Genomic DNA, 27,147 nt, shown 5'->3' with positions numbered 1-27,147 from the left:
TCAGATGGACGTCTCCTTCCTGTCCCTGCTGGGCGATGGCTTCACCGGCTCTTTGCCTGCCTTTGGCTGCTCTTTAGCTTCTTTTGGCCCGAGGACACAGTCTCTGGGCGGCTGGACGGCACCCCCGCGCCACTCAGGCTCCTGGTCCTCCTGCACCTGCTGCTCAGCCTTGGCTCCCTGCATATGGAGCAGCAGGAGCTGCACGCGCAGCTCAGTGATGACCTCGCGCTCCTCTTGAACTGCTTGATTCAAATGATTGTTCTTTATTTCCAGCTCTTCGTTCTGTCTCTGTAAACATTCCAGAATAATCTGCAGCTCCTCCTCATCTGCACTCTCGCTCTCGGAGGAGTACTCCTCAGTCTCACTTCGGCCGTGCTGCTGGTGACTGAATTTCAGCAATCTCGGCTCTGAGGCATCCCATCTCTTCTTTTTCTGAGGAAATCTGCCAGTGTAGAAACTGCTCCATGGTCAGGAGCTCCTCCCGTTCAGTCAGGATCTCATTCTCCTGAGCAAGGAGAATATTTATAACTTCTTCATTTTCATTCATCTCTTCTTTGGAAACATCCTCTTTTAAAAGACTGGCTATCTTTTGTGCAATCTTGGTTTCACACTCCTGTCTTTAAGCTTCTCTCAGTTTTCTTTTGAGGGCTGTCAAAATTCTTTGGACTTTCCATAATCTTTCTTCTTTAGATAAATCCTTTATCCCACCCTGCAGATATCAATGTAAACAATTCAAAAGAATACCCTGTCTCCTGATCTCCTTGATGCCTGCCTGGGTCTCTGGCAGCATGGGCATTGTGGCCACGTTAGACCATCGCAGAGGTTTCGTCACTTGCTTTAGTACCACATTTCCAAAGAGTTCTTGCCCTTGTGTGAAAAACACATACAGGACTCGATTGCTGATCTGCACAGTTGGGCTGAGCACTATAGAAATGTTCTGTTTATTCATTTTTGTTTCTAGTTCATTTGCGATGACATGGTCCGTGTGCACAATGAGCCAAGAAATCAGAAGATAGTTACATTCTGGCAGTTATTTGAGTAAACGCTGGAATTCCTGCACTTTCTCAGTCTCCGTGGTCCTCCCACAGGCTTCTTCAAATCTTGGCATAAGCTCTTTGGTAACCAAATTCTCTGGAAGGTCTCACAAATACTGCTTCAGCAAACTGGCTACAGTGTTAGGCTCATATTCTTCCAAGTTGGTAGACTCCCCCCAGTCTAGGCTGCTTTTAGCTCATCCACCTTTGATTTAATTCCTGATACTCTGTAGATGCCTTCGCATTTCATGCAATACTTCTCTGAGTGATCTATACATTCACAGAAAACGGCCGGCAGCCGAATGCCATCATACATTATGGTCCTCTCTACTGCATCAGCCAAAGGAATTCCAAAAATGGGTTTGAGATTTGGAACATCAATCTGAGGCACCTCTGGCTCCTGAATTGGTTTTTCTTTTTCTTTTTCCTTCCACTGTTTAACAACATCAGCTGCTGTCAAGTCTTTTGACTTCTTCTCTTTATGTTTTTCTTCTTTGTGCTTTTCTTCTTTATGCTTTTCTTCTTTGGGTTTCTCTTTTATTTTAAAATCCTTCCCTTTCTTTTTAGAAAGGCTGGGCTTCTTGAAAACATGGATTCCCTTGGGCCTCTTCATTTTGGATGACTTCTGCCTTATCTCCAGAGCTATCTTCCTGAAAGGCTGCATAGCCTTCAGTCCTCTTTTCCTTTTTCTTAAATTTTCCTTTTTTCTTCCTATGGTCTTTCTCATCATCAGGCACTATATCAGGAGGCACATGGAGGATGCCATGAGGAGGTGAGGGCTGGCTAGTGCGGTGCAATCCAGGAAACTTAGTAGGACTGATCTCTTCAGAGCCGGGGGTCTGGGTAAGCCCACTGCCATGCTCCATCCTGCGGTGTTCACTGGGGCTGCTGGTGGGGGCAGGAAGCACTCGGTCTTGCTAATGCCCTGACTGGGAAGGGACGAGGTCTTCTCTGTTACCTATCCATTACACCTGTGCCTGCCACCATGCAACCGACTGCCCCGCCATGGCAGCTGCCGCCTCCTGGCGCTCAGGCTGCTGCTGCTGCAGCCACTGTAGCTACCTCCTGTGCTGTGCCCCAGCCCGGCCTCCGGCGCCCCATTCCCACCCCGCCCAGCCTCCGCCTATTTACAATGATTGGGATGGAACGGGCTTTTTTTTTTTTTTTTCTCCTGGGACCCTGGAGCCCACTGTGTCAGTTTGACCTCTAGAAGTGGGGAGAAAGTTGGAGACTGAATACCTAGGGTGAGTCAGATAGGTATGGAGTGCAGCACCTACATCATTGACCCTAGCTATTCAGTCATGTGGGTGCATGTAGGGACTCCATACCTCTGTGACTGACCACACCAAAAAATCCCTTTGATACTGTGATGGTGAATACTGAGTGTCAGCTTGATTCCACTGAAGGATACAAAGTATTGATCCTGGGTATGTCTGTGAGGGTGTTGCCTAAGGAGCTTAACATTTGAGTCAGTGGGCTGGGAAAGGCAGACCCACCTTTAATCTGGGTGGGTACAATTTAATCAACTGCCAGCAAGGCTAGAATATAAGCAGGCAGAGGCTGGGCACGGTGGCTCATGCCTGTAATCCCAGCACTTTGGGAGGCGGAGGCAGGTACCCACGAGGTCATCCTGGCCAACATAATGAAGCCCGTGTCTACTAAAAATACAAAAATTAGCTGGGCATGGCAGTATGCTCCTGTAGTCCCAGCTACTCAGGAGGCTGAGGCTGGAGAATTGCTTGAACCCGGGAGGCAGAGGTTGCAGTGAGCTGACATCATGCCACTGCAGTCCACAGTCCATTTTGGGCAACAGAGCAAGACTCTCTGTCTCAAAAAAGAGAAAAAAAAAAAAAAAGAATATAAGCAGGCAGAAAAATGTGAAAAGAAAGACTGGCCTAGCCTCCCACCCTACATCTCTCTCCCGTGCTGGATGCTTCCTGCCCTCAAACATCGGACTCCAAGTTCTTCAGTTTTGGAACTTGGACTGGCTCTCCTTGCTCCTCAGCCTGTAGAAGGCCTATTGTGAGACCTTGGGATTGTGTGAGTTAATACTTAATAAACTCATATATATATATATAATCTCCCATTAGTTCTGTCCCTCTAGAGAACCCTAATACAGATACTAAGGCTCTAGTGAGCTTCTCTGTTTGGCAATATATTGCATAGGTTGTCATACATTGTTGCTGGGAGAATTAAGTACTGTCTATACTACTCCACTGGTAGAGAATAAATATACTCTCATACCTGGTTTCTCCTGGACTCTGCCCTATGTGTCTTTTGCTTTTGCTGATTTGTATCTGTATCTTTTCAGTTAGCCACCACCATGACTATAACACTTTTCGGAGTTTTGTGAGTTCTTCCAGCAAATCATGAAAGCTGAGGGTAGTCTTGATAGACCCAAAAATGTGGGGTGAATAAAAGTTGATCAACCGAAAACACTTACCAATCCAATTATGAGATATTGTCATAATATTTCAAATATTTGCTTAATGTTTAAAAAACTTAAAAAACTTCAAGTTTAGAAAGCTTTGCCATATTTGTGCTATTTGCTATAGAAATTCAGAAGAGGTAAAAATCACTTCAAGTTATAGGGGTCAAGAAGGGTTTTATGGAAGAATCTGGACATTGAGCTGGATTTCAAAAGGCACAGGAGAGGAGAAAAGACAGAGCAGGGTGAGAAAAATGCCCTCCAGAGTGAGAGGGCAGTAAATAGAACACTTTGGTTGAAGTGTGAATTTGAGGAAGGAAAGTACAAAGCTAAGATTGGAAATGGAGGCTGCAGCCAAATTATAGAGAGTTTTGATGCTGCTGTTGTTTACCATAAAATTAAAACCCAAGCTTTCAGTAAATTTAAGCTAATTAAATTTCAGAATGTTTCTATTTGGGGATGACCCCCTATAGAGGGTTTCCATATGTTCCTAAATTCTAATCAAAAGTGAGTCTACTGCCAGAAAGAGTCACTGTAATAATAACCTTGTGGGGTTCCACACATATCCCCTTTCGGTGATATCCACATCAAATTTACGCAATTTATAACTACAAAATTGAGTTGTCTTCAGCCAGAAATTGTATGCTCCACCTATCATCTGAAAATCCAGCTGTGTTCTTTTGGATTATTGTAATATCACAGTAATAAAGGTTTTACAATCAGAATTTAGCTCACAATTTTGGTAATGATTCATGATGCAAAACTGTCTCCAGCTCAGCCTCCCTGTGGTTTCACTGGCCCTAAACCCCTCAAAGCTTCTGTTGTCTTGAAGACATGTTGCCCTAATTACATACTGTTATCGTCGGGAGTCAGTTGGGGAAGATGAGGTTGCAGTGGATGGAATTTACAAAGAGAAGGTGTCAGGTTTATGCAAAGGTTTGAATTATAGAGGGGCGTGAAACTTTGTATCGGTGTTCAATAGTTATAACCGTGGGTAGACCACCATATATCATTTTCACAACAGAATATTATACAAATTAGCCCACTTCCTTTTCCCCCAGTCCTATAAAGACAACGTTTTAAGAATGGCATGTGTTGTTTTGTGTCAAGGGTGTGTCTTCCATTAGGAGTGGAAAACAAAGGCACTCTGTATTTCTTGGTCCTTTAGTTTGGTTCAATGCAAAATTCAGGCCTTTGGCCATATTAGTGTACACACTAATTTTCTCACATACTCTATGTGTATATAAGAGTACTCTAGAGTATATGAGCATATTCTCATATACTCCATTTCACATTTTAAAAAATCATGTGTACTTAAATTATATAAACACTTTATCCAGTTTCTACTTAATATCTGGTAGGCATGAGCTTTTGGTATGACTGAAATTGAACCTCTTATTCCTCTTTATCCAAAATTGTATACTATCCATATGCCCCTTATCTCCATGTCACCAATATCCACCCAGACTTCTAAGTCAGACATGAAATCATTGTGACATTTCCCGCTCCTTCATTCTTTACATCCAATTAATCACCAAGTCCCAGAGAATTTACTGCCTGAAACCTTCACCATCCTGTTCACTTTTTTCTGTCCTACCCATATTCCTTAGTTCCTCACATAAGTTATTGAAATAACTTCTTGACTGGTTTCTCTGTTTCTCTTCTTCTACCCTCTGATGATTTTCTTTTTGAAAATGCATCATAAAATGTTGTACCAAATGTTATACATGATGGTTGAGGAAGATTTTTTTCTGCCATCTTCCCACTCCTCCTTGTCCAGCTTAATCTTGGAAAAGGCCTGTAGTTGGAGGGAAGAAAACTTTAACAGGAACATTTTGCGAGAGGTGAGGGACCTCTGATATTGACATGTTATGTTAGAGATATCTGGGTGGAAATACTGAGTAGGTGGTGATTCATGAATGTAATTTAAGGCTGGCAGTATATATTTGGAAGTCTTTAGAATAGTCTTTAGAATATTAGTGGTATCAAAACCCATGAGGTTGGATGAGATCACAAGGAAACAATAGAAAAAAAAGGAGAGGTTCAAAGACTGAGACCAGGGGCCTTCCAATGTTTAGAGGATGGGAAGATGAGGCAAAAACAACAGAGGAGACTGAGAAGGAGCTTGCAGAGAGATGGAGAAAAATGCGGACTAGAATGGTGTCCTGGGAGCCAACTGAGGAGAGCACCAAGGAGGTTGACTGATGGCCTCTATGACACAGTAGTGAAAGGGAAGTAAGATGAGGATGGAAAACTAACCACTATACTTAACAACATGAAGGTTGTTGGTGACCTTTCCATTTCTGTAAAGTGGTGGGCACAAAACCCAGGTTTGATTGGGCTGTAAAGAGAAGCAGAGGGGAGAGTAGTTGAGGGTAGAGAATATAAGCAAGGAGAGGAGTTTCGCTCTAAAAGAAACAGAGAAGGTCAGGCGCAGTGGCTCATGCCTGTAATCCCAGCACTCTGGGAGGCCAAGGCAGGTGGATCATCTACGGTTAGGAGTTCGAGACCAGCCTGACCAATATGGTGAAATCCCTTCTCTACTAAAATTACAAAAATTAGCCAGAAGTGGTGGCATGCACCTGTAGTCCCAGCTACTCGGTAGGCTGAGGCAGGAGAATCACTTGAACCTGGGAGGTGGAGGTTGCAGTGAGCCGAGATCATGCCACTGCACTCCAGGCTGGGTGACAGAGCGAGACTCTGTCTCAAAAAAAAAAAAGAAAAAAAGAAAAAGAAAAGAAAAATTGGGTAGATGCTGGAGATAGAAGTGAACTCTAGGAGGATTTTTAAGATAAGAGATGTTTACATGCCACTGAGCAAGAGAAAATTGATGACACAGGAAAGAAAGAGAATAGTGACTGAAGTAATCTTTTTGAGTAACCAAGAGGCGATTGGATCTGGCACACAAGTGGAGGGGTTGGATTTATCTAAGAGCATAGAGAGTTCTTTGAAATTCACAGGAGAGAAGGCAGAGTATGTGGCAAGATGTTGATAGGTAGATGTAGTGGTAGAAGCTTGTGGAAGTTATCTTCTGGCTGCTTCAATTTTCTCAGGAAAATAGAAAGCAAGGTCATCCACTGAGAACGAAGTATTGGCAACTTTGAAAGGTCCCCTTCTCAATGAGGTCTTTCCTCCTCAAGCCATCTAAAATTCAGTCCCCTGAGCACTTATCACATCACTAATATTCTATTTTGCTTACTTGTCAGATTTGCCATTTCCCCACCAGAATTTGAACTCCATGAAAGTAAGGTTTTATGTCTGATTTGTTTACTACTGCAACACCAGAACCTAGACTACTGACAGGTAAATAGATGTTCCATAAATATTTGTTAAGTTAATTAATGGAAGCATTTTGTGATGATTAGAGTGGAGCGGATTGGGCTTTTTAGTACAAAAGTAAAGGAAGCATCTTTCTATCATAAAAGAGTGACTAAAAAAGCTATGGAACTTGCAGGACACATTGTCCTAAGAGTGGGGAACAATCAGACTGGTGAGTGATTTTGAAGGAAAAGGGGGAAAAATAAGGTTGGTTTTTACTGGCACCCCCATGAGTCCAGCTTATTTAACAAGTTGGTTATAATATCCCATCTGTTTCAGGAAACTGGAGCAGCTTTACATACCTGAAAGTTTTCTATAGCTTGGAGAAAATAGTTTTAGACTGCGTGGTGGTCAGACAATTATGAATGTTGAGTCTTCTTCCTTTTCACAATATGTAGCAAAAGCTTCAGGTTCAGCAGCTGACAGTATGACAAATTATAGGACTGGTGGCCAAAGGGAAATGAATCTTAATAAAACACTAAAATCAATGATTTTTTTTGACTCACACAAATATGGCCGTTTTATTTTTGACAAAAGTACAAAAATAAATCAAAGTACAAAAAATAAATCAATAAAGAAAGGATGGTCTTTTAAACAAATGATTTAGAAACAACAGCACATCTATATAGAAAAAAAAAGCCTTTGTCTTCCATTTCTTATCTTATGTAGAGATTAACCCAAGATGATTCATAGAGCTAAATGTAAAACCTAAAAGAAACATGGAAGATAATCTTCATGTCCAGAAGTTATGTACAGAGTTCTTAAATATAACATGAAAAGCTGATATATAAAATTAAAAATTGATAAATTGGAGTTAACATTTAAAACTTTTGCTTCACTGAAGATCCTGTTAAAATAGTGAAAAGACAAGCTACTGGTTAGAAGAAAAATTCACAAATCATTCATTTGAAAAGCAGAACTTGCATCCAGAATATATATAAAGGCATCTCAACCTCAATACTTACACTGATCTGTAAGTGAAGTGGCCTAGGCTCTACAGGCCAGAGCTACATCATTTAACTAGATATTGGCCAAATAAAACAAAATAGTCCACATTATCTAGAAGGGAAAGTGAGGGGAGTTATCAAAATCTCTGGGAAAAGGGGAACACATGTAGCTAGAAAGAACTTTTTTTTTTTTTAATCACTGGCCATCAGAGAAATGCAAATCAAAACCACAATGAGATACCATCTCACACCAGTTAGAATGGCAATCATTAAAAAGTCAGGAAACAACAGGTGCTGGAGAGGATGTGGAGAAATAGGAACACTTTTACACTGTTGGTGGGATTGTAAACTAGTTCAACCATTGTGGAAGTCAGTGTGGCGATTCCTCAGGGATCCAGAACTAGAAATACAATTTGACCCAGCCATCCCATTACTGGGTATATACCCAAAGGATTATGGATCATGCTGCTATAAAGACACATGCACACGTATGTTTATTGTGGCACTATTCACAATAGCAAAGACTTGGAACCAAGCCAAATGTCCAACAATGATAGACTGGATTAAGAAAATGTGGCACATATACACCATGGAATACTATGCAGTGATAAAAAATGAAGAGTTCATGTCCTTTGTAGGGACATGGATGAAACAAAACCATCATTCTCAGCAAACTTTCGCAAGGACAAAAAACCAAACACTGCATGTTCTCACTCATAGGTGGGAATTGAACAATGAGAACACGTGGACACAGGAAGGGGAACATCACACTCCAGGGACTGTTGTGGGGTGGGAGGAGCGGGGAGGGATAGCATTAGGAGATATACCTAATGCTAAATGACGAGTTAATGGGTGCAGCACACCCACATGGCACATGTATACATATGTAACAAACCTGCACATTGTGCCCATGTACCCTAAAACTTAAAATAAAATCCATGATTTTGTGGCATACATTTTGGACTGCTATGCTTCTCTGCCAAAATTTAGTCCACGCCACAGGAACTAACTTATACACAAACATGTTTTGAACATAGCTGTATTAATAATAGTTTCCAGTTCAAAAAAAAAAAAAAAAGAAAAGAAATGCATCAAGTGACAAGACACCATGTAGTTAGGGGACAAATGAAATGGAGTCAGAGACAGAAATTCCTGTCATATGTTAAAGTACACATAATGTACACATTCATGCTTTAAAAAACCTATCACCGTTTTTTTTGGCAGTGTGCTCTCATGAACCAATAGAAAGGGCTAGGCATGAGAATCAGACTTGTATTTGAATCTTTATCAGTCAGGATCAGTCAGAACAGAGAAACCAGTCAAGGTGTTTTCTTTTTTCTTATCTATTTTTAATTCTAAATAATTGTAATGCAGAAAATTGTTTACAGCATTGATGAAAGGGCTGAGGAAGCTGATGGAAAAGAAGGCAGGTATGGGCAATTCAGAGATTAGCAGGAACAAGGAGCTATGATAAGTTCTAGGCATATGTGGCAAGAAGGAGGTGGATTATCAGAGCCCTGAAGCTGAGACCATCTAATGGGAGCTAGAACTATAGCTAGACCAATTAGACCTGGAGCCAGGAAGGAGCTGGAGCTGCTTCTGGAAAGGTTAGCCCAGGCAAAGCAAAAAGTGGGAGGAATAGCTTATCTTGTCTTCTTGCCTCCTGTCTCCTCTAGGTCCCAACCCTCCCACCCCTTGGAACCCACAAAGGAACCTGGGAATTATAGTTCCTACAATGGAGAGCAGGATAGGGAGAGGCAGAGAAGGTTTCTAAGAACAAAGAAACCTCTCAGAAACCCTGTTCAACCTTTCGTCAGCTGTGAATCCTTGAGTGATTGTTTTAACATTTAGAATCTGTTTCTTTATCTGCAATGTGAGAAAAGGGGTGTCTACCTCATAAGGGTTTTTGTAATTCCAGATGCAATAATGTATGCACAGTGCCCGGTTCAGAGTGGAAGCTCAAAACATGCCATTTCCCCTTTCCCATTTAGAAGTATTCCTTAAAGCTTTGTTTTCCTAGAGAAATGAAGTAACTAATGATTCTGAAGAGAACTTGGCCACCAAATCTTATCTTCAGCAATGCTTTAATTTTAATAATCTTCATCAAAAGCAGCACAGAACCCAAAACTGACTCAAAGAGGCAATTACTCAAATCTCACATTTATCTAGAATTGTTTCTTTGAAATCTTTGTCAGTTCTGGGGGGCCCCTGACAAGATAATATTTGTGGTAATGGCCACAAAATCAATGAAGTGTTTCTAGAAGAGACAGAAGGCAATAGCCCTTAATCTTTGCTGCTAAAATAAGATGTATTTTTCATAGATCTAGAAACAGATCTATGAAAAATACAGAAAAATAGAAATAGAGGGGTTTTAAATAGAAAAAGAGGGGTTTTAATCGCTGCACTGAAATCTTGAGACTTGTCTTTTGACAGTAAAACCTACTCTCAAGGTTAGGAAAAGTGCATACAAAAGTGTACGTGAGGAAACACAGTGAAACCTCATTTATTTAGTTTGACCTAATTTGAAATTTGGGATAACTTGGTCTTGGAAAGATTTAAGTTCCTGCTGAAGAATCTAATTAATTCAATTCAGCAAGCTCTTACTGAGCTCCTACAGTTGCTTCTGACCTGGTGCTGGGATCAGAATGAAAACTCATAACACCTATAACACTGTCTTTGCTTTCAAGGTGTTTGTTTCTTGCTGTTTGTGTAAATTATGATTCTAAGAGCCAACTTAATTTATTTAATTAAAAACTTTAAGCAAATTGCATAAATCAATACAAATAATTTTTGTCTCTTCATTAAAGCAGGCTGTGCAGAACTGTTATTTTGCTTAAAGAGGTAATCACAAATAGAAAAAATGTGAATTTCTTTGGCAGATAGTTTCGGGACCAAAATCCAACTTCGTCACGTACTGGAGTAACTTTGGACAAGCCACCAACTTGTGGATAATAATATCTTCTCTGTAGTATTGTCCTGGTGGTTAGCTTAAGGCAATATGTGAGAGGGTTTGGCCCACTGCCCAGTTCCAATTCGCAAGAAACATTTGAGGATTCCCTTTCTTCCTTTCTCTTGGAAATGCTTCACCTTTTAGCAACAAATTTTAGTTATCCAGTCACTGGAGAGTAATGTAAAACTAGTTAAATTTTTTTTAAATTTCAGAATTATTTATAATTAGCCATGTCCTATCTAGAGTTTACTTGAATAAAAAAGAGTTTTGTTTTGTGTTTTTGACTTACATACAAGAAAGCACAATTGAGGGTACAGGGAGATCCGTTTTTCTCCTGGTAACTAGACTGTTGCAGAATTTCTCTCTTTCTCTAGGAAACAGAAAAAGTATTTATTCCCTAGAGCCACCACTGCTATATTTTTGGTATATTTTCCTTTTAATAGGCAGTTTTCTTTATGGAATTGAATTAATGCTGTATATAACATGTATTTGGTATCCTACCTTTTAGGGTAGTTGTATATTATAAGCATTTTCCCATGTCATTAAACACTCTGCAAAGCACAATATTCCATTGTAAAGAAGTATCATCATTATGTAAATATCCTCTTACCATTGGGCCCATTGCTTAAGTTTCATTTGCTTTATTATAAATAACACTGTACATATATCTTGATGCTTGAATATAGACCCATATTATTGGACTGTTTCCTGAAAATAGACACCTAATCATACATAATAAGTCAAAGTTAATACACGTTAAAGAAGCACTTGATAACAAATATCCACTGAGTGCATTAGCCTTTGAATTATAATTTTAAAAATATTTAAACTTTTAAAGGAACTTTAAGGAACAAAATAATGTATATTATTATTTCAGCTTTAAGTTGTTTAAATAATAATGAGATTGGAGAATTTTAAATGTTCTTGGTGGCCATTTGAATTTGTTACTTGGCAAATTGCTTGTGATAGAGCAAATTTTTCCATTTCCTGTTTCTTGAGCATTCTCTATGCTCCAGACATTGGAACAAGGTATATAGAAATTTATAAAATATTATCCCTATCTTTGAGGAATTCTACATATCAAAGGAGAGAGGGGAAAATATAGTGTCATGAGATCAATAATGAAAACATAGAAATAGTTTGCGGTTATAATAAAGTGTGATTAATCTTTGAGACTGAAGTGGTTTTTGAAGGATGATGGGAATTTTCCAGGGAGATAATTAGGGAAGCGCTTTTCAGTCCAGAAAGTTAAGAGCATGCACAAAGCCTAGAAGTTTGGAGGAGCAAATATGCAGGAACTAAAAGTAGTTAGCAACTGCTAGGCTATAAAATGGGTTACGAGAGGATCAAGTGGGAAGAGAGGAAGGTGGGATGATGGAGAAGTTTGCAAGAACCAGATGGTGCAGAACTTTGTGTTTCATGCTGAGCAGTATGACTTGACCCAAACGGTAATGTATAGCCACTGAAGTCAGTCTTTTTATTCTAATAATTTCTGATTTTGTAGCTAAAGAAGTAGACGGCAATTTAAGATTTTTAAATGTCTCATCTTAAACCAGAACAATCTGTTTATACTTTTGCTATGCTAAACATGCTATGGAAAAACCAACACTGATTATGTGATGTTACCTTAGAGACATGAAAATTATTTTAAGAAGCAGGCTGATTGCCTTGTCCATAGCTCAGTCCCACCAGGGCCCAATTATTTCTCTGATATCACACACATCCTTCATCTATTTAGTTCTGGGAAATGGTGACATTTTTCATGCCACAGCAAAATTGTATGTATTTTAACACTGTCAAGCAATTTGCATTTTACACAGATTCAACATCCATATCTTTTTCAAGCCATTGCATGCCATTTGATTTAGGAAAATCATTAAGCCATATTGCATAATTTATATGTTAAGGTTTAAAATATAGACGTTAATTTGATAGCTAACCATTACCTTCCCTCTGTAGGCCAAACAGTCCCAAGTGGCCTCAGGTCAAACTCTAGGGACCTTCTCTTTTTCTGTAGTTCTGTCAGCACTGCAAACACAACCATATTGGCAAGTGAGCCTTGAATGGCAGAATTGTGTGGAATTATTTAAATAACAACCGAAGTCAAATTACTTCCGTGCACTTAGTAAAAATAAACGTTTTTACTGATGTACAACACAGATACAAAAAAAAAACACAAAGAAGTATATAGCTAGACGAGTTATCACAGAATAAGTACCCCCTGTAATCACCACCCAAGTCTCAAAATAAAATATTACCAGCACCCCAGAAGCCTCATTCATATCTATCCCACACATCCCAGTCAGTTTGATCTTTCTTCTTCTCACAGGTAATCATTATCTAATTTCCACCATCATAGATTACCTTCTCTCATTTTGGGTTATTTTAGTATTATTGTTTTGTACCTGGCAATATTAGTTCAATTTATTCATGTTGTTGTAAATATACCACAATTTATAAGTTCACTTTATTTTTCATAGACTTTGGGGATGTTTGGGGCTATCATAAATAATATGACTACAGATATTCTTAACACATGGTTTTTGGCGTGCATATGTGTGCATTTCTGTGGGATGCATTTCTAGAAGTGGATGCATTTCTAGAAGTGGAAATGCTAGATCATTCAGCATGCTTATATTTAACTTTAATAGGTACTACCAAATAGCATTCCAGAGTGTTTGTACAATTTTGATTCTTATCAACAGTGTATATATCTCCTCTAGATCCACACCAATACATTATTCATTTTCATTTTAGACATTCTGTAAGGTGTATATCTTGTTTGGTTCTAATTTATATTCCTCATATGACTAAGTTGAACATCTTTTTACATGTTTATTGATTCTTTGGATATTCTTTTTAGAAAGAGGCTGTTTTAGTCTCGAGCCCACTTTTTTATTGCATTAATCTTTTACTGATTGATTTATTGAAGGTGTTTTATATATTCTGGATACTAGTCCTTTGCATATTTTGCAAATATATTTTTCTAGTATGTGGTTTGTTTCTTAACTCCCTTCATGGTGTCATTTTATCAACAGAAACTTAATTTTAATGTAGTCCATGAATTTTTTTCCTTCATGGTTAGTGTTTTTTTGTACTTTGCAAGAATTGTCTCCACATCCTATCTGTGTACTTTGAAAGGGAATATTGAATAGCTTATTTTTTTTTCCTCAGAAAGTTTACTTACTTTTTTGTTGTTTGTAATCAATTGGAGATTAACATGGGCAAGGTGCTTTCGCAGATGATAGGACCTTTGGGTCTGCACAAACTCAGATTGATTTGTTTCTTTAAAGAATGTTTTGTTTGAACTCAATCTTTTTGAGAATCAGAGACTCTCTGTAGCCATTTAGTCTATCAATGCCACCTCTCAACCGGCATCATGGAGAAATCAGACATCTTCAGTCCATACCTGATCATCTAATTTGTCTCATAAGGAAGGAGAGAAAGAGCAAGGGGTTATGCCTATGAAGAATAACTCCCATAGCAAAGTCATCTCTCATTCTATTGCCAGCAGTGGGGTATGTGAGACAGGCTCCAAGTACCAAAACCACTTGTAAGAAGGGGTGTCAGGTGAGCACATCCACTTTTGTTTTCAGAGAAAGGTGGGCCTGAATTGAATATCAGGAAGAACTAGAAGGAGATTTGGGCCAATCCAACAGGGAGGGAGTGGTTGTAATTTCCTATGGCTGGGCCTAAATATGTTTCTGGAGCAAGTCACATAAGGAGAACAGTGTCTTGGAACATATCTGGAAATACTCATTGTCAGATACTTTCCCCCACATAATTTCTTTCTTTACATGTTAGACATTCCTATATCAATAAAATTCTCTTAACATTTAATATAGTCATTTTAAACATGACCATAATGTTAAAGAAATATGATTCTCTTCCTCAATCTCCCATAAACAAGAAAGTTTGCATTTCTGAGAGTTCTATTTCTATGAAGAGGGTATTAGCATTGTGCTTCCCTAAGTACAGCAGGAAAATATGTGATTCTGTGTTTTTTCTTCCTCATTAGAGATTGTTATTAATAGTCTTCTAAGGGCACTAGCACTATTTCTTGTCAGAAAGGAGAAGGCCAATGAGTCTAAAATAGCTCTGCTTTTCCCTGCCCCTGGCCTTATACAGAATACTGTTCCTTTTTCAGGAAGTGTGGTCCTATAATCCCGTCTGGCCTTAGTTGGCAGTCATTCTCCACATTGGCAGCCAAACGGTAGTATGCCTTCTGTGTCTTTTATCTGGTGAAAAAACCTTTATGAGTCTGTCGGCCTCCAAAGGAAAGACTGGTCAAGCAACTATCTGATACTCTTGGTCAGAATGCTTGGCCACTGTTTCTTGTGTGGCTATTAACATAACTTTCTTCCCCCAGTTTTCAGTCATTTCCTGTTCCTACTTACAACCTTTGGCACCTCCTGGCATCAGCTAGTATCTTCCTTTTATGGCTTTTGTCTGCCTTTGGGTCCCTGCCTCTTGGATCACATGTTGTTCTGTCACTGCTTCTTTGGATGGCAAAATATCTCTACTTAAAGGCAAGTGAGGCTCAAAAATGCTGTCTATTAGTAGTGGTGGGATGGGGCACAAATAGTTCTTTTTCCATCACTCCCCACTTCTCTTCTTACCACATTCTACCCTTAATTATACTAAACTATTTTTAGACATCTAAATAACTCTTCCACCCTACCCCTTCTTCTGTCTGTCACTCTTATAGGTGATGGTAACCTAGTACACACTGCCTCTTCTGCTTTAAACCTTTTCACATCCTTCTCCTCTCATCATCCGTTCCCTATATTTATCTTTCACAATCCACTTCAGGCATGGAGCCTCCCAGAAGCTTTCCTCATTACTTTTCCAACCCAACCCTGATCCCCTAAGTTGTCTCTGAAGACATATCTATGGATTTCCAGAGCTCACTGTGTGTATGCTGCCTGACACTCCTCACACTGTTTAGTTATGTGCCTATTCACCTGTCCCCCATACTAGACCCTCAGTTCCTTGAAGTCAGGAATCCCATATTTTTACTTGGGTTAGCAGCTCCTATACCAATGCCCAACATATTTGCGCTAGCACACAAAATATGTTTACTGATTGATGAATGATGACCTAAAAAATGTGCTCTGAAAGAAACAAAATATCTTACAGATTAATGCTGAGCTCTTTATAACTAATTTATAAGTTTATTTCGGATCTTTTCAAATATCTCCCCCCAGCATTCTACTAACACTTCTCTGTACACATGCTAATAGAGAAAGAAACTGAATTTTTTAAGCCTTTTTAATAGAGAAAAAGAACATTAATTTGCTTTCAACAAATTTCAGATTCGTGAAAATGTCGTTAAGGACTGATCTTAAGTTTAGCAAATATGTCTTCAAAGATGGTGCCTTTTAATTTTGTATTGTAGGTGAGAACATTTAAATTATTCAGAAAATGAATATTTTTCCTATTAGTTTAGGGAAAAATATTCTTATATATTAAATTTATAAAATAAAAATGTAAAATAAAATTTATAGAATTAAGAGGGAAACCAAAGGCTTCTGCTAAATAACACTTTTCTAGTTGTTAGCTTATATCCTTGAAAACAATAGTTCAATTTCAGAATCCTTTGGTTATCTCAGACAACATAAACAGATTCCAACCAGTAAATAATAATGAATTTTTATATAATGAAACAGCCTTTAAAGTAGAATTCTACCATTAGTTAGCTGTGTGGCTTTAAGCAGCTTAACCTCTATAACCCTAACTTCTTCATGTGAAAAATGTAATTACTCTCAGAATTATACAGGGAAAAATATATAATACCTGGCTCAGTGTGCCATGCAGTGCTAGTAGAAGATATTATAATTATACTAACATGATCCAAATTAGTGAGGGTGTTTTATGTTATCTAAGTTTTCCTAGGTATGATTATGATTACAATTATATTCTCAAGTCTGGCAAAAGATAAACAATGCCTCCTATTTTTAAGTGTTAGAGTCCATGAAATACTAATTTGCCCTATGAGCAGACATGTGTTTGTTGCTGTTATTATTTTGATGATGATGATGATTATTATTATTATCATTATTTTTGTCTAACATGTATCTTTCCCTTTGGGAATTTTTGTTTTTGTTTTTGGTATGGATCAGATGGGCTCAACCCTGCCACCTCACCCCTCATCCACAGGTATGAGTTCAGTATCCAGATTAATTCAACAAGAATAGCATGTCTCCTTGCTTATTGGTTCAGTGATGGATTCATAATCCAAACAAGGCCAATCAGAACCTTCCCTATTAATGGGTGTGATACAGGGACATTGGGAGAAAGTGTGACTCTGTTCTTCTCAAATCAAAAGCTACCATAAACTAGAACTGCTGACAGCCATCTTCTGTGGCTGCATGGAAGTGACTAAAGGAAGATAAAATTAAGCCAAAACACAGGAAAAAGAGAAGTGAGAGCCGGAGAGATAAAAATAAACCCTGGATCAAACCATTGACATTCTATTTATACTGGGCACTACAATTCCTTTTTTTTATTGTACTTAAGATATAAATTGTTATTCTCTCATGTTCAATACAAAGGGTCTTTACTAATACACCTCAAAGCAGCAAGAAACTGCTGCAGAAGAAGATAAAAGTAAGGCAGTAGAAGATAAAAGTAAAACAAAAACCTTGATGATCAGTATAATTATTCCTAATTAAATATTCATATTCCAGAACTACTTTTAATTTTATTAACATACATCCTCATATAACTATGAAAGAATTCACCCACAAATATCCAAACTCTCAAATATCCATTCTTTTCATCAACAGTTCCAAGTTATAAAAAATGTATTTATAGATAGTGACTGATATTAGGAGAAAAAGAAAACTTGGCTATGCTTTTTATCCTCTAAATTTGGTATTTCCTATCCCAAATTTACAAACAATAAATGGATCTTTCCTCTTTCTTTCTATTGATTCCCAAATAGCCCACTCCTTCAAATGTGTATCCTATTCAGTATCCTTAAATTTTCAGCAGTCTTTGGATTCAAAGTTCAAAACAAAGTGAAACTGAAAATTCTCAAGAGGAGACAATAATGTGATGGAAAGGAAGAAATGTTACTGTTATTCCTGCCATGGATAAAAGTAGAGCCTCCTCTCTGACATTCATGTAAAATGGTTTTTGTTTCTATCTTCTCTTTTATAGCCTGAGTTATATATTAGTCAAGAACTAATATATTCAAAGTCTTGGTGACCAGTATTATTCTAGGATTAGAGGATCACCCACCTTCTAAAAGTCTTCTTGTCCATTTTTTCTTTAGAATACTTCCAATTAAAGCTTAATGTGTGTTCTCAGAGACTGTCTTCTCAGATGATGGACACTGCTTACTTTCTCTTTTGCTTGCTACTTACCTCCCACCCCATTGACATGTGGCAATAGCAGGTCCTTTTCATTATCTACTGTTTTTTCTTTTTCCCTTGTTAACAAAATTCTGACCTTGTTCAGAATGGCAGTGTTCTCACATTCACAGGGATGAGCAGTTGATTGGTTAATGCTGGTTATGGAAGACTTGTTTCCAGCTGTCTTAGCTTTTCAATAGCCAAATGTGGTCATGAGACCCAAGTGTCAGTTGACTCTGAAGTGGTTCTGGGAAGGCTTCTGATCCTGATGGAAAGAGATACACTCTGTTATGAGCCCTCCCATTTCTTCCTTCTTCCTAGCTTAGACATGAATTTGGAATATAAACAGCAGCTGCCATATTGCAATATGAGCTATGGACATGAGGGTGAAAGCCAAAATGCTAAAAATTGCAGAACACAAAGATGGAAAATCTGGGTCTGTGATGTTGTTGAGTAGTTAACTAGTGTAGAAGCTAGCTGGCTCCATATTTCTTGGCATGTAACGAAAATACACTATTATTCATTTACGGTGCTGTTATCAAGTTTCTCTAATTTCTAGCCACACACCCAGTAATAATGTTCACATATGCTATTTAGGACTTCTCTGCCTAGAAAACTGAGAGGATGCCTCACTACCTCATGTTGGATGTCGCCCTCTCTGCAGGTCACTGATACCAGCTGGGCTTGGCCTCTGTGTCCCCTGGGCACCATTTTCTCCTCTGAGCCTACCTGTTACCACCACTAGGCATCAATTATTTATGTGACAGCCTGGATGGTACTCTTATTTTTCATGTTGGTTAAAGCAGAGAGCACACACAGCACTAAAGACTGGTCCCCAGAATGAATATTCTCAAGGTGCGAGATGAATTTGGACTGGAATGAGAGAACAAAAGTGAGTCAGGTTTGCACAGCACTGATTCCCACAAAAATGGAGATCCAGTTGACAGAAATAGTTCAGGACTAAACTGAGACGTACTAATACATTGTTCCCCTTCAAACAAAAAATATTTAACTATCTATTCAACCGTAGAGATAAAGGGAGAAACTGATTTCCTGTTAATAACATCATACACTAAAAGAGGTAACATACTAAATGCACTTCTACCAACTTAAGCAGATTCAATCTTCTGAAGATGAAAAATAAGAAAAATATTTCCTATAGTTCTGGATCTGTCTTCTGTTTTTGTCATCGTCGTTGTTGTTGGTTTTGGTTTTTGTCAATTTTCTGAACCAGAAAACTTTCTGTGAACTCCACTAAAGGGTTGAACAGTTGGATAATAAACTGTGTATTCACTTTAAACAGGCTTGTGCCATGCATTCTTTCATTTCAGAAATTTCAGCTGTAATTGCTGATTTCAGGTTCCTCAGAATATTCAACAGAATAGATAGGCACCATCAAGCAGGGTTGTTTGTATTTCCTCTTGGCAGAGCAATACCAGTTTGCATTTTGTTCATCAAGTGCAGGTGGAAACCTGAGTTAACTGGAACCTGTTCCTCATTTACTCTGTTGATGCCTTAGCATTCCTTAACAACTGATATCCTTGGCATTTGTCTGGTTGGCGTGCCCCTTAACATAGTTCTAAGTGAGTCACCGTTGTAGGAGAAATGCAGAGGAAGAAGAAAGAGGGCATCTGCAATGCCCAGAGGGAAATCCCATGGACAGCTGGGTGCTGAGCTCTCTTCGTGTGGGTGTTTCTGCCTGCAGGCCTGAAAGGAATAAGCACAACTCCCAGCAGAGTATATCATATCACCGCAGGGTATATCCTGATTTGAGCTTGTTACAAAAATCCAGAATCTTCAACTAAGTTGACAGCAACAAAATAATATATTTCCCTAATTTCTTGATTCTTCTTCATTTTAATAATTAAGACAGTTAAATATATTTTTTGGGAATCTATTGTATATTAAGCACTGTTTTAAAAACCATAGGTGATATAGCAAATGTATCTCAGGATTTCCAGTTGAATAACAACAAGATTGAAATTAAAAGTGAATGTGATAATAATTGAATGAAAACAAAATGCTGTTGATGGCAAAACAAAAATGAAAATGAGCACACCCAAGTTAAATATTTGCACTATTTGTCATATTCAACAGCACTGGTTCCACTTGGTGTGCTGAGTATGTTGTTTTAAACTTAGAAATATAACCCTCTGCTAGCCTCTAGCTAACAGTAGATGAATAAAAAGGATTTAGGCCCATTCAATATTCTAGAAGTGAGAAATAATGTATAATGTTTTAAGAAATGAATTTCCAACAACTTTCTACAACTGAGCTGACATTCAGCACACAAGTCCACATTTATTAGACTCCAGGAAACTATCGTAACTGGAGGGAAAGCAAAATAATCAAAGATACACATTTTTAAACTTGTGCAAAAATCTGAGAAGTGTCAGTTTATTACTAAAATTTGTGGCCATAATTTTAAAAATATGTTTTCACCAAACTAGTTCTGACTGTATTAGGTCAGTCAGAGAGAAAGGATGGTTCTATTGTAAGAAAGGTTGTTAGGAAGAAGAATTTCTTCAAGACTATAAGCAAGTGCTGCTGTCAAATGGAAATGAGGGTGTTTGCTCCATGGAAATGATTGGGTCTTTGAAGTGGCATCACAGAAGTCTCTTTGTATTACTGTGTGTCACAGTTTCACAAGAGAGGCCTTAAGTTTTCCTAACCAAAAGAAAATAATAATGATAATAGCAAAAATATCCTTTGGAAAGAATCTAGAAATGAATTTCTTCTGGTGGACAAAAGAATAATAAAGCTAAACACCATAGTTCATATACACAGATTATCGGTTAACATATGGCTGAGTGATAAATAATCTTCACTTTATAGAATAGCTGAGTTTAAGTAAGATCAGATTAAAAACATTATTCAGAGAGTCTTATTTTTGATATTTCCTTAACATTAAAGTGTATTTTTTTTGGTTGGGAAAAAATAATGTCCTTGAAGACTCACATTAAACACTTTGATGAAAAAACATAACCTAGTGGCCATGGCCATGCTATGCTCACTACCATGTTTCACCAGCAGTCCAGCTCTAGGAAGAGAGAAAGTTCTTACTTAGCAATCCACACATATTTTTAAATCAAATTATTTTTATTCTGTTCTTTCACAGCTTTGAGAGATTCCTTTAGATACCTTGCAATTCCTCCTATCCCTGTTCTCCCAGCCTGTTTATATATTCTCCCTGCTGTGTCTGGTATTTCTGTAGCACTGCATGCAAGGGTTTCTGAAATTGTTGCATGGTCTTTTCTCCCCAATTATTGGTTACATGTTTACAAATGTATACATAGTTAGGTAACTTTAGCTGTTGAACAAATTCCAAAATTTCAGTAACTTATCACAATACAAGGTTATCCTATGCTCCTGTATTGTATATGTCCTTGGCTGGAGGGCAGCCTTCTTCTACAGGATGATTCCAGGACTGCAGGTTGTTCCATTATTCAGGTCTGCCATCCTCTCCAGTCTCCAGTGCAGAAGGCACATTTCCTTCTTGACAGCCTTGCATGGAAGTGAGTCACAACACTTCTTCTGTCTTTCCATTGGTAATATCTTTTTGTATGGTCCAACCTACAGGCAAAGGGTAGGTAGAGTAACCACCAGCTGGGCAGCTTCTTCCCGGCCGTGACTCTCCACTAAGAAAGAGGAAACATCAATTTCTATTAAATAGTTAGATGTTTCTACCCCCCCCACCCCAATTTGCAATAGAATTAGGCTACAAATATACACTGTCAGAAAGTAGCATCATTGTCAATGATAGACTCCAATCTCAAAAGGCCTTTATATCTAAGAGTCTAAGTTATGTTAAATTAATTTGAGATAAGCAAATACATTAAAATGTCTATAGTACTTCAGCTTTCCCTATGTCAGCAAATCAGTAACTTTGAAAACATGAAGATGCCTGTAATAAGAAAAAAAGAATTCATTTATACAAGAAATTTGTATTGAACACCGATTATGTCTTAAGAATTAGATGAGCTGGGCTGAAGACAATAAGAAATATAAAATCCTATCCATGGTCTTGAATTGCTCTCAGGAAAGTAGACAGAATTGTTTTTTGTGGGTTTCTTTTTTGAAGGTGGGATGTATGTTTCTTTGCCATATTTTCCCTATAAATTTGTGAAAGGTGAATATTTGACTTTCACACATATTTTTTGAGTCAAATATATCTAAACCTGCTCTACATAAACTTAATCACTTAAATCTGGGCACAAATTCCAAAGCAAATTTATGAATCCTGTACAAATTTTAAAAACAGTATATACACTGTCCTCTGTATCAGATCCTTCATTTAGTATTATTTGTTATTGCTGCCTCTAAATGTCAAGGGTGTCTGGTTAAGCCAAAGCTAGAAATGAGATATGGCTGGTGGGTTGAGCTAGCTGAACTGTACCCCTCTTGTCTGTATACTTCCATTAGCTGACTGACATAAGAAAATGGGGCATTTACATCATGCCTTCCAGAATAGGTGACTCAATGGAATTCAAATTGCCAGGAAAGTGTGGATATCCCATCCAAAGAAAAGAGAATTTGAATATGGTTTGCTTATCTGAGACTGGACTCTGGAAGCTGGAAGGGAGCAGAGGTTCTGAGGTAGGCATGATAGTCAGTACTTGAACATCACATTACTCAAATTCCTAGATAGCATGGCAACTCTGGGGAGAAGATGGGCTCTGTGTATACCATTTCACTAAATACTGTAACATGAACCTCTGCTCTGAAACCTTTATAAATGAGCTACCCTCACCTGGCCCTGAGTTCTGCCACCCTTTTCCCAACTATTCCTCTGCTGCTGTGTAAGAGCTCTGGTCCTGCCAAGGTGAAGACCTCAATATCTATGCTAAGTACCAGGGCTGCCTATACATTATGGGAACAGTCAGCAGTCACTAGCAAAGTAAGAATTCTTCCTCTTTATTATTATTATTATACTTTAAGTTTTTGGTTACATGTGCACAATGTACAGGTTTGTTACGTATGTATACATGTGCCATGTTGGTGTGCTGCACCCATTAATAATAAAATAAATAAATAAATAAAGATATAGTAATTTAAACAGTAAAAAAAAAAAAAGAATTCTTCCTCTTTTTGTATAATGTTCATTTGGTTAGAAAATACCTGTAGCTTATATATAAATCTCCTGTTATTTCTTGGTATTGACACAAACATTATACTTGGGATATCGTGTCAAGCTAGATATGGAATCAGACCAACGTGCAAATTCTGGCCCCACCATCTGCTGCTTATATGATCATTCTCTTCCCGAGCCTCAGTTTTCTCATGTTTAAATAGGTATAACAATAATATTTCCCTTAGAGGTTTTTTTTGTTTGTAAAGCATAAAATATTATACAATTTAAATGAATTATCTCCTTTTTGCCATTGATGCTAATTGTAAAGACAAACAGGAAAAACAATTTTATGAGAATAAAGGCTCCTCTGAAATTTTTGTTCCTCAGATATATTAGTCAAATGTATTCTAGACAGCCAAGTCATTTTCTTTTCACTACAGACTTAGTATTTTATTACTTTTGGTGAAGAATAGAGACAATAGGATTACGAGAGAAGCATTAGCCATGACTGAAAGAGAAAGTATAGAAAAGGTCCTCATGTGGGCATTTCTAGGTGAACAATGTTACAGAAATGGTCATTTCTAGGTGAACAATGTTACAGAAATGGTCCGATTAGTGTGAACTTTATAGAAAATGTTAAATGATCCTCAAAGTGACAGATAATACATTTTGATACAGTGTGGTAGGAAATATCTACTTTTAAATGAAATGATTTAGGAATCTATTTTCAATCTGAGACAAACTCATAATTCACAGGAGCTCATCATAAATTATTAGCGCTTAGAATCTTGTTTGCAGCTAATATAGGAAATTGGAGACATTCTTCAAGAACACTTTGTACTAAGTTGTGACTTCTTTTCTGAAAGCATAGAATATGAGTGACTGTACTACTGGCATGAACTTGGATGTCACCTTCAAATGTGTACTTGATAATTTTAAAACAGAATATACCTTTTGGGAAGTTCCACAGTTAGCTTAAACTAGAGACAAACTCTTAGAATAAAGTTTCTCTTTCAGCATTAATACAATAAATGACATCCTAATTATAAGACAATTAATATTGCTCACATTTTATTATTCTTGTGCTTACTTTACCTGAGCCTACAGTTTTTGTTGATTTGTAGGTATTGCTAATGAGACTGAAGTTAGGAGTCTGATCTCTGAGTTTGACAACACTGTATCCTAATCAAGGAACAAATGAAAAGAATTTTGAGGAGTTATCACAAGCCAATACCATAACTAGGAAAATATTTCAAAATGAATTTTCTACTGATGATGATCAGTAATATCACTGTGGCATGCACAGATTGACTCTTGAGCCAGATTCTCTTTTCTTAATATTTATTTTATTTTTAAAATTTCCTAGTGAGCAAATCCATTTTTGACAGCTTGTTCTTCAATTTCATTTACATGACACTACACAAAGCTTAAAAATATTTTTTTAAAAAAACGAGATAAATTAACAAATTGTAACTGTTCTTTTTCTAGAAAGTTCCTGAAACTTTCTAGTGAGTTAAAGGTAATTTAACACACAATGGGCTAAGCAGTAATGGAGGAGGAAAGGAGAAAAATGCAGGTTAATTTCACATACAACATCCCATCCCTCTGTAGACAATATTAGTTTATCTTAAAAATTAGAAATTTAGAGTTTATAAGACAAGAAAATCTTATATCTTATCAAATTGAAAAATCACATTAATATTACCCTGCTAATGATCTCAAATTTGTCCCCCAGCTTCCATTGTCCTGCACCTACTTTGATCATTCATTGTATCTGCACCATTACCATGGTTTCCTAACAAGCCCCTACCTCTTTCTCCTCTCACCATCCTTCCACTGCTACCATCTGATCACATTCCCATCTCAAGTGAAAACCAGAGATGGCTTCTGCTGCCTATAGGTTGAAATATCAACTACTTACCTGGATTTTCAAGGTCTCCATAGCAAGACATCATCCAGCCTTCCCAGTTATATGCTTTTCTTGGATTCTAATATCAATTATCTATCCTAGACTTATTAGAAATAAAGATTGATGTGATTAAATTGCATGTGATTGAAAATATCTCTAAGGCATCTTGCACTGTCCCTACAACATAGTAGATATTAATAAATTATAACTGCTATTGTGTTTGCTGTTAGTGTTATTATTATTCTTTACTCTCTCTGTCTGAAATGCTTGCTCAAGTCTTATCCTTCTTCAAAACTCCCCAATCCCAAGGACCAGTTTTCTTCTTCATTGTCCCACAGAATATTGAAACCTCTTTTATAACTTGTATCTCTTACAGCAGTATTTTTTGTTATCTATATTTTCATCAGGATAATGAGTTTCTGGGCAATAGAAACCATGTTTCCACCTTAGCATTCCTCACAGCTTCTACAGTAATGTTTTGAATGTAGCAAGTACTCAATAAATGTTTTTTGGGAGTTGAAGGTGTGGCATAAGAAAACCAATATAAATTATATAATGCATCCAAATAAATTGTCAATTCATTTTACAAAATGTGGTTATGGTGACCAAATAATGTATTGCCACAAACAGAGACATTTTGAGAGTGACAGAGAATGTTATTGATAATGTTATAAAGACAACACTGGAATGCGTGATCATCTAGATAGAACAAAACTACATGAAAACACAAGTGAATATCGAAAAGAATAAGCAAGTGCATTACCCCCTTCTTTTTTGTTATAATGAAACAACCCTGTTTGAGAAAAGATTGGGTATGATCAGGTTTGTAAAATATGGAGAAGCCCTAATAGAAGCAATTGAAGTAAGTGCCACTGTTTGAAGATCCCTAGAATTAGCTGAAATTGACCAGTCTACAGATAATTGAAAATGAGCTCCCTTTTCTCAAGTGCTTGGGATGGAGAGTAAGAGTAAAGTTTTTAAAACTTGCCTGCTGTGCTGAACAGGAGTATAATGAGAGAGTGTCCTCAGGCACAGAAGCGTGCTGCCTCTGTAGTGTAAAATCCTTGGCTCAGCTTTCTTCTCTCACATTCCAGAACTTCTCAAGCTGTGGCCTTCATGGCTGTGTGCATCTTTCCATTTGTACCCTCCTCTCTCCTTATCTTTTAATCCAGAAGCCACAGTACCTCTAGACAAGTATTATTACTTAAGGCTGTGTGGCTGTTTTTTAAAGGTTTTATCCGAGTCTCTGCAGATCCTAAGTGATCATCTTCTCCCCCATAGTGGTGTTGCCTACTGAGTGTGAAGGAAGAGTGTTTTCCAAAGAGGGGTGTGGTACCACTTGGTGGATGTGACCCTGTGATGGTTAGGGCAGGAGTACAGTATGTCAGAGAACCCACAGGGTCCGTGCTGGAGTCAGAGGACGGTGATGAAGTAGGAAGCAATGCTTTCTGTCCCAGTTCTTCCAGAGATAGGGCCTCAAGTGAGGAGTTTAGCGTGGCCCTTTACATTTACTGGGTGAACAGCTGGTCAGTCAGCCAGCGTCCAACAAGAACACAAAATGATGGTTTCACGCATACTTCCATGAAGGGCCGTTAGTGTAGTGTAGAGGAAAGCCTGAACTGAGCACCAGGAAACCGAGAGAGTAGGATCTAACCTAGGCCAGGCCACCAAACATCTGTGTGACTTTGAACAAGTCACTTAACATCTCTGTGCCTTAAGTCATAAAAGATAGTAACAATCATTGACTATGTCATTTAAAAACTATATGAGGCCAGATGTGAAATAACTTGTAAAACTGTAAATCACTTCAAACCTCTTGTCCCTTATTATTGAAGTAGGCTGCTTTATTCCCTATACATTATACTGTGAAGTCTTTGAGATATAATTGTTTCTTTTAAGTACTGTTCTGAGTGCAATTAAGCTGTTTCTTTCATGACTGCCACTTTTTGGCCACATTACCTCAAGACAAGTATTATTATTTAATGAAAAACAAGTAAATGGATTTTGCTTTTCAAATTAAGAAAATTAACTTGAGATGATATGGCTTTTGACAGCAATAACAATTGTGAGCCAAGCTGTCTAATTTGGAATGCAGGAACACTCAACTATGTGGATTTAATTGATTCTGGAAA

General features: G+C 37.8%; 1 pseudogene; it reads right to left on the bottom strand.

Annotated features, from left to right (window-relative positions):
* LOC129032961 (ralA-binding protein 1-like) lies at window positions 1-25,058 on the bottom strand (annotated as a pseudogene).
* Between the last annotated feature and the right edge of the window lie 2,089 nt (window positions 25,059-27,147).

The sequence above is a fragment of the Pongo pygmaeus genome, chromosome 2 (assembly GCF_028885625.2).
Source record: "Pongo pygmaeus isolate AG05252 chromosome 2, NHGRI_mPonPyg2-v2.0_pri, whole genome shotgun sequence".
Lineage (NCBI taxonomy): Eukaryota > Metazoa > Chordata > Mammalia > Primates > Hominidae > Pongo > Pongo pygmaeus.
The sequence above is the reverse complement of the archived record's forward strand: the minus strand, read 5'-3'. Positions and strand labels throughout refer to the sequence as shown.